General features: G+C 42.3%; 1 protein-coding gene across 1 annotated transcript in view; it reads left to right on the top strand.

The window, feature by feature from the left end:
* Positions 1-8,426: 8,426 nt before the first annotated feature.
* The window catches only part of HPS1 (HPS1 biogenesis of lysosomal organelles complex 3 subunit 1), a gene marked incomplete at its 5' end in the record, with an annotated part of 31,002 nt that continues 29,498 nt past the window's right edge, over positions 8,427-9,930 (top strand). Inside the window, 1 exon segment of the mRNA NM_001133164.1 lies at positions 8,427-8,466.

Raw genomic sequence — 9,930 nt, 5'->3', positions numbered from 1 at the left:
GTTAAATTTCAAAGCCTGCTGTCCCTACACTGTGCTACCTCTCACCTGACTGATTGTAGCCACCTATTTCTCATCTGTGTATTGCCCATAGCTAGATTCCTTAACATCTCATGTGTGTCCTACAGAGAACCCTAGCAGTGCCTTACCCCCAGTACAACTGCCCTCTGGTTTAAGGATGCCAACTAGAAGCTCTCGTGAGTAGTAAGTAGTGTTGTGGACAGCCTTTGCTGTAGAACTTTGAGTCCAGGTTCACCTTGGCCCATCAGTGGTCCTCCTGGTCTGTTCCGCTGAGATTTTTTTTTTTTTTTTTTTTTTTTTTGAGACAGAGTCTCTGTCACCCAGGTTGGAGTGCAGTGGCGTGATCTTGGCTCACTGCAAGCTCCGCCTCCTGGGTTCACGCCATTCTCCTGCCTCAGCCTCCCGAGTAGCTGGAACTACAGGCGTCAGCCACCACACCCGGCTAATTTTTTTATATTTTTAGCGGAGACGAGGTTTCACCATGTTAGCCAGGATGGTCTCGATCTCCTGATCTCGTGATCCGCCCGCCTCGGCCTCCCAAAGTGCTGGGACTACAGGCGTGAGCCACGGCGCCCGGCCTCCACTATGATTTTCTATAAAGCAGTTTTAAGGACCACTCCCACCATCACCACCAATTGTAGGTGAGAATCTTCAGTATTCCTAAGGCCTGAGAGGTGAGTGGCAGAGCCAGTCAGCAGCCCCCCCCCCCACACACACACACACAGACAGCTTCCATGAGTGCTGCTCCCTGACCCCCATGACCCAAAGGTTAAATCCATTAACCATTGCCCTCGGGGTAGTATTTGCGAATACCACTTTAAAAAAAGAAAGTCAAAATCCAGCAAACCAACTGCTTTGGCACCACCTCCTTCCAAACACCAAGGCAGCCCCTGTGAGCACTGGGAGCATTTTGGAGGAGTTGACCAAGTTCCATATGACTGGCTCATAAGTAAATCCCAGGGTCCCAGGGTCCTATGCACACAGCAGAGAAAAGGCACCCTTCCTATGTGAACATTACTCTTCTAATTATTATTCATGAAAATATTCTAGGATTCTTTTTCAAGTTATAAATGTTATTTGATAATTTATGTTTTTGGAAGAAGCAAAAAGAAACTTTAGTTTTGTTCATCTGGAAGTTGGCAAAATGAGTTCAGGAATACCTCCCAGAAAAAGTTTCCTCTCTGTGCAGGTAATTTTAACAGGTTAATATTTTCTTCCAGAAAACAGATTAGATTATAGTTTATGGAACCTGGTGATTGTAGAGAATTTGGGTCCAGGGGGTAGTTTGCATTTTGAGGTAATGTTTTGTAAGTAATAAGATGCGACTATTCTAACTTCCTATTCTCAGGGTGTTCTGTGGGGAGAGGGAGGCAACTGCTGCCCACACTAAACCCTGACCTTAAGACTGATTGACTGATGAACTAACACATAATGGGGATCTCTGATTTCATGGTGTGCTGCCCTCCTCCCCTCCCCCACAACCTTTGCTTCAATTACTCTAAGTAGAAATTGAATTTCATAATTCCAGTTAGATGTCATTGACTATATTAGTTAAAGTCATTCTTAACTATAATAACAGTTAAACCCCAGAAACTCAATGGCTTAACACAGTCCAAGTTTATTTCTTGCTTATAATTCATGTAAAGTTGAATTGGTGGTAATGGGGTGGAGGTGGTGGTTCTGTTCCATCGTCGTGCCCAGAGCAGTTGGAGGCCTAACCTGGAACTGGAGTCAGCCCTTTCCACTCAATTCCATTGGCCAGCAGTCATTTGGTCCCACCTGGATGCTAGAGGAAATACAGTCCTCATCTGGGTAGCTACTTTCCAACAACAGCTGTATTTCATGGAAAAGGAGCACAAAACTATGATGGATGCTAGAAGCCCAGAGAATGGGTCAATGCTGTTGGATCCCTCTAGCTGATTTGCCATCAAGTGACTATTACACACCGTTTGTGTGTGCTGTCATCTAAATCCACAGGACTTTTTTGCACACTCCATAGTAACCTAAGCTTCCTTCTCCATCTCCTCCACTTCTAAAGTCCTGCCTCTCCTAGCACTTGGCTGATTTTTATCAGAAAACAATCTCTGTGTTGCTCCACTGCCATCCAATGTAGATGCACATAGTAGAAGATGCTGCACCCTCTACTGGAAACATCAAAAATATAATTTGAAACCTCAAATAACAAAGTGGGTTAAAAGGTAACTAGAGAATCATAGAGGCCAACTCTAGACCCAATGAACAGTCACACCTGGAGATCACGACAGGCTATTCCACTGATTTTATCCACCTCAGAAGACAAGTCACTCAGCCTCTCTGGACCTCAGTGTTCTCATCTATAAAAGGAGGACTTTGGATTAAAGTGAAATCTAAGTTTACCTGAAACTCCCTGTTGTCCGATGTTATGTCAGATGGTCTCTGGTCCAGTTGCTATTGTTTTTCTATTTCCTCTTCATGTTAGCTTATATATTAGATACATCCTTTTGAGAAGTTTCAAAGTTAGCTTTAAATTGTTGCTATTTCTACATAAATGCAACGTGCCTTCTAGAATGCATGCGCATGAAATTCAACACAGATAACACGTTTTGAAGACCCTCTCACCCTCAGGGATAGTGTCCTGATTTCTTTTTTGAGTTAATTACTTGACGCTTGCCACCCCAGTTTCTTCCAAGCCCTGATTTAGTGCATATTTAATGTAGTTAAAGCATGCCCCAAGGCATACTCACCTTGTTAGGTTTTTAAAAGGAAAAGATTGACCTCATATAGGAGAAATCAGTTAAATTGAACTTTAAGACAAGTACATGGGGTTGCTGCAGCAGCAACTGAAATGTATTATAGTAGAATTTCACCACATGTGCACCTAATGTCTTGCAACTCAGCTATGTCCATGTATGCGTGGGTGGTGGGAGGCTGAGAAAATTGGAGGAGACAGTGAAAGGAAAGATGAAGACAGAGACAGGGAGAGAAAGAATGAACAATCAAAATAATGCAATGAGAGATGCAGGAAAGAATAAAAAGCAACGTGAAGGGTAATTATGTGGGAAACTCTAAATAAATATAATCTAATAATAACAATGTCTCATGCAATTTAAAATAGGTAAATAATAAAAAATGCATTATAATAATACCATACATATTGAAAGCTGGTAAATGGAAGACATATTAACATCCTTACATTTTCAAGAAAGAGGTAAAACTACTAATTTACATTAAACTTTGAAACGTCAAGGATACATGTTTTAGTCTCTATGGTAACCACTGAAAGAATATTTAAAAGAGTATATTCTTCTAAGTGAATGGAGAGGCAGTGGAATCATAACAAAAATGCTTCATCTAACAGAAAGCAAGAAAGAAGACAAAGATAATGAAGAACAGGACAAATAGCAACTAGCAAGATAATAGATTTAAAACCAAATTTATTTGTAATGGCACTAAATGTAAATGGAATAAATGCTCCAATTAAAAGACAAAGGTTGTCAGATAAGATAAAAGAAAGTTCAACTAAAAGCTATTTCAAAAGAAATATCTAAAATACAAGAAATTAAAAGGAGTAACGGAAACATATGCCATGCAACAAAAGGTGATGTCCTTATGTTTATATGAGACAATAAATGCTTTTGTAAAACCAAAAAGCATTGCTAGTGATAGGGACATTTCATAAAGATGAAAGTTTTGATTTAACAGTAAGATATATAATTATAAATCTGCATGTACCTAATGATATCTCCTATATGTGAAGCAAAAATCTCATAGAAATAAAAGGAGAAATAGAAAAATTTGCAATTATAATAGATTTTTAACTGCTGTTTCTCTCAGAAAATGAGAGAAAAGGCAGACAAAAATCAGAAAGAATAGAAAAGATTTAAACAATACAATTAACATTTTATCTAAATGATATATAGAGAACATTACAACAACAAATGAATAAAGTCCTTTTTCAACAACACATCAAAACGTTTATAAAACGTGATTATATACTGTGACATAAAGTTTCAAAAAACTTCAAAGAATGATAACATACAATGTATTTCTGACAGCAGTGGAATATAAGTGGAAATGATAGATAGATAGATAGATAGATAGATAGAGATAGAAAACTAGAAAATCTCCCTGTGCTTGAAAATTAAGAAACACACTTGTAAATATTCCGTGAGAAAAAAATCAGAAATCACAATAAAAAGTAGAAAATATTTTAAACTAAATGGAAAATACTACATATAAAAATGTGCAGAAAGAACTTCCAATTTCTGGTAATGTTAAAATTATATCAGACTGACCCTTTTGCCAATAACAATTATGAACCTTAGACAAAATTTGAAAAAACAATTCTTTGAAGGCAATGCAGAACAGCTAAGAACAGGCAGAAAGTGCAGGAGATACAGCTCTCGAATGAAGAAAATCACACTGGGTGATATCCACATTTATTTGGCTTTTCTCCTGAAAGAATTCCCCTAGTTCACAACAAAGAGCAAAGTCCATCAGCAAGCAGCTATTATATTAGGCCATGGAGTGACATTGGTGTTCAAGACTGCCAGAGCAGCTGAAAATTGAATGGAGAGGGAAAGGGAACAGGTGGGAGAAACTTAAAAAGCTGGTACAAAGTACACTCAAATATCTGGCTGACCTCTGAACTATACTCTAAATAAATCAAAAGAAAAATTAGCATTTTAAAGTAATTGAAAATGAAAACATGGCAGATAAAAAGTTGTGGGATGCTGATAAAGCAGGACCTTGGGGAAGATCTACAGCACTAAACTCCATTAGAAAAGACAAAAGTTCTCAAATCAATGGCCTCTGTTTCTACCCTAAGAAACTATTAAAAAGAAGAAAAAAAAACCCAGAGTAAACAGAAGATAGGAAATAGTAACTATCAGAACAGAAATTGATGAATTAAAAAACAGAATCAATAAAAATTGATTCAACCAAAAACTGCCTCTAAGAAAATCAATAAAATCCTTTTAAATTTATTGAATAACAAAGACTCCAAAAATAGATTCACACACAGATGGTCAATTGATTTGAGACAACTGTGCCATGGTAATTAATTCAATGGAGAAAAGATTTATTCATTTATTTATTTGAGATGGAGTTTCACTCTTGTTGCCCAAGCTGGAGTGCAATGGCACGATCTCGGCTCACTGCAACCTCTGCCTCCTGGGTTCAAGTGATTCTCCTGCCTCATCCTCCCGAGTAGCTGGGATTACAGGTGCATGCCACCACGCCCGGCTAATTTTTTTTTTGTATTTTTACTAGAAATGGGGTTTCACCATGTTGGCCAGGCTAGTCTCGAATTCCTGACCTCAGATGATCTGCCCTCCTCAGCCTCCCAAAGTGCTGGGATTAGAGGTGTGAGCCACCGCGCCTGGCTGAGAAAATATTTTTTTTTCAACAAATGGTGCTAGAAAAATTGGACATCTATATGCAAAAAAACAAAAACAAAAACAAAAGCAAAAAACTAAAACCTCAACCTTCTTTCACATCACACACAAAAATTAACTCAAAATGGATTGTGAACCTAAAGACAAAATCTACGACTATTAAATTTCTGCAAAAAAGAAAAAACAGGAGAAAATCTCTGTGACTCTGGCTAAGCAGAGACTTTACATAGGACACAAAATGCACAAACATTTCTGCTCTTCAAAAGTCACTGTAAAGAAAATGAAAAGACAAAGCCACACACTGGGAAAAAAAAATCTAATAAAGGGCTTGAATTCAAACACATAAATCAAATAAATAATAAGACAAACAATCTAATTTTTAAATAGGCAAAATTTGAACATTTAACATACTACCACATACCTACTAGAATGGCTAAAGTTAAAAAAGGACAATATCAAGTGCTAACAAGACTACAGAGCAATTACAACTCTCAGTGTTGCTAGGAGGAATGTAAAATGGTACACCCACTTTGGAAAATGGTTCAGCAGTTTAATATAAATTTAAACATAGACTTACCATACAGCCCAGCAATCCCATGAGTAGATATTTACCTAAGAGAAATATAAACTTATGTTGAACTACCTCACACCCATTAGGATGGCTACTATAAAAATTTTAAAGAAAATAGAAAATAGCAAGTGTTGACAAAGATGTGGGTAAACTGGAACCCTTGTTCCAGGTTGGGAATGTAAAATGATGCAGCTGCTGTGGAAAACAGTATGGTAGTTCCTTAAAAAATTAAAAATAGAATTACCATATGATGTAGCAGTTTCTCTTCTGGGTATATGCCCAGAAGAATTGAAAGCAGAGTCTCAAAGAGATATTTGTACACTCATGTTCATAATGGCCTTATACACAATGGATGTAACCCGATTGTCCATCAGCAGATAAATGGATAAGCAAAATGTAGTATATACAGATGATAGAATATTATTCAGGCTTACAAATAAAGAAAAAAGGAAGGAATTCTCACATATGCTACAGCATGAATGCACCTTGAGAATATTATGCTAAGTGAAATAAGCCAGTCATAAAAAGACAAATACTGTATGATTCTACTTACATGAGGTACTTAGAGTAGTCAAATTCATAGAGACAGAAAGTAGTATTGTGGTTGCTACAAGGAGGAATGAAGAATTGTTGTTGTTGTTGTTTTTGTTGTTGTTTTTGAGATGGGAGTCTTGCTCCATTGCCCAGGCTGGAGTGCAGTGGCACGATCTTGGCTCACTGCAACCTCTGCCTCCTGGGTACAAGCGATTCTCCTGCCTCAGCCTCCTGAGTCACTGGGACTACAGCTGTGTGCCACCACACCCTGCTAATTTTGTATTTTTAGTAAAGACAGGGTTTCACCATGTTGGCCAGGCTGGTCTCAAACTCCTGACTTCGTGATCCGCCCACCTTGACCTCCCAAAGTGTTGGGATTACAGGCGTGAGCCACCACACCCAGCCAGCATTATTGCTTAATGGATATAGTTTCAGTTTTAAAAGATGAAAAGAGCTGTGGAGATGGATGGTGGTGATGGCTGCATAGCATTAGGAATGTAGTTAACACCACTGAACAATACACTTAAAATGCTTAATGATCAATTTTACATTACATGTATTTTACCACAAACAAATTTGAAAAAAGAAACATGTTGACACAAAAAAACCTGTACATAACTAAAAAATAGATTATATTGGATTACATAAAAATTTAAAACTTTGGTGCTACAAATGATACCACTAAGAAAGTGAAAAGACAAGCCACATAATGGGAAAAAAACTTTTGCAAATCAAGTATTTGATTAGGGGCTTGTATCCAGAGCATATAAAGAACTCTTACAACTCAATAATAAAGACAATTTAAAAATGGATAAAGGATTTGAATAGACATTTCTCCAAAGAAGGTACACAAATAGGCAAAAAGCACATGAAAAGATGCCGAACGTCAGGGAAGTGCAAATAAAATCACAAGATACCACTCCACGCTGGGTTACTATATTTAAAAAAAAAATCAACAGTAACAAGCATTGGTGAGGATGTGGAGAAATCAGAATCCTCATACATTGCTCTTGGGAAATGGAAACTACCAGTAGGGGAATGAATAAGTAAATAACAGCATATCCATTTGAGGAATTCATTCAACCACTGAAAGCATAGTGAGTGAATGATCTCAACGGTGGGCTGAGGAAAGAGATGCCTGTGGTAGGGCTATGTGCTGTAGATGGGGAGTTGGAAGAATTTGCCCTAAGGTGGTCTGGAAGGTGTGGGTAGTGGGTTGGGGGGAGTGATGCTCTCTTTGATTTGCAAGTGGTGGAGGTATTGATTCTTAGCCTCTGCCTTTCCCCCAAGGGATGCTCAATTTACTATATCCCCAGCCAGTTCCTGCAATCCGTACCCTGCTGGGCTGGGTTCAAAGTTCCCAGGTGGCACCCAGGCACTGAGGGGTGGACTGTTCAGGGATTTAGGCCCTTCCAGAGCGCCCCCTCCACTTCCAGCCATCTCCAATACACATATGATTTTTTAAAATAAATATTGCAAACATAGGTTCAACACAAAACTCCTAATGTGCACTCCACTCCCAAAATAGATGGAGAACTCCTATAAAGAAATTCCAGCGTTGGCACTCTGGGGGCAACTGAGCCCTTCTGTGCGCTGTGTCACCTCCCCAAAGGTCAGGGAGAGCAGTCACAAAAGGACAGCTCTAGCCCCAGAACTTCAGTTCATTAAGCAAAGCCTAGGGTTCCAGGGCATGGGGAGGAGAGAAGGGATCAGTTGAGGAGCCAGGAAACCTGGGTTCTGAGCCTGGTTCGGCCCCTCAGCAAGTTATTTCTTCTCTCTGAGCTTCCGTTTCCTCTTCTGTAAAATAAGGCATGGGCAAGGCCTGGCAGGGGCGGGGCCCGAACCTGCGGAAGGCGACGGCGGCTCCGGCCCCTCCCGGGGCGGGGCGGTCACGTGCGCGATCACGCGGTCCTACCCGGAAGTGCGCCGGGGCTCCTGCAGGCGGGGCGCTGTGCGGGCCGCGATCCGGTACGTGGGCCTCCGGGCTGTCCCCTCCGGGGGCGGCGATCCTCCCTCCGGAGCCCCCCGCAACCCTCCCGGAAGTGGGGGAGGGGCCCTAGGGGTCCCGGAGCGGGCCCACCCCTAGCTTCACCCACTCCGGGCGTGTGGCTGTGGGCCGGTCGCTTCCTCGCTCGGAGCCAAAGTTCCTCAGCCGTGAAGAGGGTGGATGTCACAAGTCAAGCCTCCTTCCCAGGGTGGCCGTGAGGTGGTTCGGGGGTGGGGGGAGGTGGGGATTTGGGGTGAAACTGGACAGAAACTGGCGTGCTAGGCAAACGGGAGCCCCGCGGCGGCGAGCCGCTGACTCGCTCTCTCCAGAGACTCAGGGGCAGGGCCGGGCTCCGAAGGTGTGGGACCCCAGAAAGAGCTGCTGAAGACAGGACCAAGGGCCACAGGGTGGTTTGCTGGGGTCCAGATGGTGAAAGTGGGCGCTGGGGGTCGCCCCAGGTTGGCCCCCCCGCCATCTGGAGCTCCTTTCGCCACTGAGTCCCCTCCGAGTTCCCTTTCTAGGGCAAGATAGCGAGGTGAAGCGGAAGTCACAATGTGACACTGGCGAGGTTCTCTTCCCAGCAGCCTTTGGGAAGCATTCCCCTGTTTCGGGAATATGGCATTCGGGCCAATCATGTGGGTGATGGAGCCCGTCTCAGGGTTCGGTTGCTAAAGGCCGAACTCGTAACAGCAGTCTCTGTGGCGGGTAGTCACTTGCCTCTTGCTCGCTCACAGTGCTTGACTTCCTAATTAAGTTTTCTGTTGCTCCTGCCCTCTATCCAAATATGAATGATTCCGGAACCAGATTCGTTAATCCTGTTATTTGACGAAGGGAAGCTGGGAAATAGGAATAATGATCCCCACACCTATGTAAGAACGCAGTTTGCTACGGTTACTTTGCAGCTTGCCTGGTCACTCCCATGATCTGACCCTGTAGGGAGGTAGAGTAGGGGATGTTGCTCTATTTCTCCTCAGGAGTTTGAGGCTCAGAGAGGTTTATGCGACTAGGCAAAGCCACAACTAGAACTTGGTCCCAGATGCCTTTCCTGTTAGTTTCCTTCCATTCATTGTATCATCCCAGGATCCCCACTCACTTCACTGGGACTGCATCCTCACCGCCTGGGATGTGCTATGCTGTCTCCCGTCAGTCACTCCTAGCAAGCTCCCTGGGGCTGCTTGGGGAGCTCTGAGTGACCCGCAGAAGTGAGAGCACTTCATGGGAACAAAGGAGGAAGGAACAAAAGTAGGCACCTGCTCTGTGCAAAGGGCTGTGCTGGCTGGGTTTCTATTCTCCATTATGGGAGGTGAGGGGCAGGATCCCAGATATGTTCTTAGCAGACTGCCTCAGGGCCTGGAGAGACCAGGGACCACACAGCCCTTCTCCAGCTTGTCCTTTTGCAACGGGCAGCAGTCAGGACCAGGGCATCTGCCTGCCCTCATATTCTC

This window comes from Pongo abelii, chromosome 8 (genome assembly GCF_028885655.2).
Source record: "Pongo abelii isolate AG06213 chromosome 8, NHGRI_mPonAbe1-v2.0_pri, whole genome shotgun sequence".
Lineage (NCBI taxonomy): Eukaryota > Metazoa > Chordata > Mammalia > Primates > Hominidae > Pongo > Pongo abelii.
Note: the sequence above shows the minus strand (reverse complement) of the source record. Positions and strands in the feature narration are given on the sequence as shown.